This window comes from Schistocerca americana, chromosome 4 (genome assembly GCF_021461395.2).
Source record: "Schistocerca americana isolate TAMUIC-IGC-003095 chromosome 4, iqSchAmer2.1, whole genome shotgun sequence".
Taxonomy (NCBI): Eukaryota; Metazoa; Arthropoda; class Insecta; order Orthoptera; family Acrididae; genus Schistocerca; species Schistocerca americana.
The window spans coordinates 160,530,808-160,532,061 of record NC_060122.1 but is presented as its reverse complement, the minus strand read 5'-3'; the positions used below and the strand labels follow the sequence as shown (position 1 = coordinate 160,532,061).

Here is a 1,254-nt window from a genome sequence, read left to right as displayed (position 1 = left end):
TTGAAATGAATGGGAAAAATTTTAAGAACCAAAATTCGTTTTTAAAAAAAGAATGTCAAATTCTAAGTATATTTCAGTAATAGCGGCAAATTTGTTAATAACTGGTCCTAATGAAAGCAGAAACATTTAGTATGTAACCTTGAATCGCGGACGAAGCAGTTGTCTTCTTGCCCAGCGTGATCATGAGCACATTGCTCTGGGACCTAGCCACAAGGAACTAGACGCTGGATCCATCCCTCCTTCGATAATGAGTCTGAATGTAGTTTATTACTAAATTTTCACGCTTCGGTCGGGTCTCTTTGTCCCGGGGAAGTCAAAGAACCTTCGTTTTTCCTTGAGGTGTTTTGAGCCTGTGTAGTCCTTACAACTATCATCTTTTGCTTCTTCACCTTCTTTACAGCTTCAGAAAATTGGTACTTCCCCAAAAAAAAGCTTTGGTTTTCACTTCCTTTTCGTCTTTCTCTTTCCTGGCTTTTTCTTCAGCCTTAAAATCGGTTTTGTATGGAGAGGGGATCAGTATCTTGGTTTTGAACTTCCTCCTACTACTGATCTTCTTTGCACTTTCTTCCAAGTTAACACTTGTCCCAGGAACAGTTACCAACTCAACTTGTAGTTTCGGGAATTTTGAGTTTACAGAAAACTGAAAAATATTGTTTCCGAACAAGGTTTTGAGGGGCGTCATCTCGAACTGTCTAAACTTAAAATTTTGACCTGGTAGCATGGTCAGCGACGGTTTACAATGTAAAATTAACAGCAAAAGCAGCCCCAGGTTGCGAAAAAGGAGTCTTTTGACCTAGGTTTCGGCACTTTTCACACTTCCACGTGTAATGTTTCGCCTTGTGACTCACTTCTTAGACAAGAACCGCGTTTGTAATCCTCCCTTGTGTGCCTGATTTTGTCTCACAGTCCAAAATTGAACAAAACATCACACTGGTGCCAACAGCCTTGCCGCAGTGGATACACCGGTTCCCGTCAGATCACCGAAGTTAAGCGCTGTCGGGCGTGGCTCACACTTGGATGGGTGACCATCCTGGCCACCACTCGCTGTTGCCATTTCTCGCGGTGCACTCAGCCTCGAGATGCCAACTGTGGAGCTACTCGACCGAAACGTAACGGCTCCGCTCAAAGAAAACCATCATAAGGACTGGGAGCGCAGTGTGCTGACCACACGCCCCTCCTACATGCATCCTTAGCAGAGGATGACACGGCGGTCGGATGGTCCTGCTGGCAACATAGAAGTCAAATTATATGCGT

At 44.3% G+C, this 1,254-nt stretch overlaps 1 pseudogene; it reads left to right on the top strand.

The window, feature by feature from the left end:
- Window positions 1–935: 935 nt before the first annotated feature.
- Window positions 936–1,053, top strand: LOC124614119 (annotated as a pseudogene).
- Window positions 1,054–1,254: the final 201 nt, after the last annotated feature.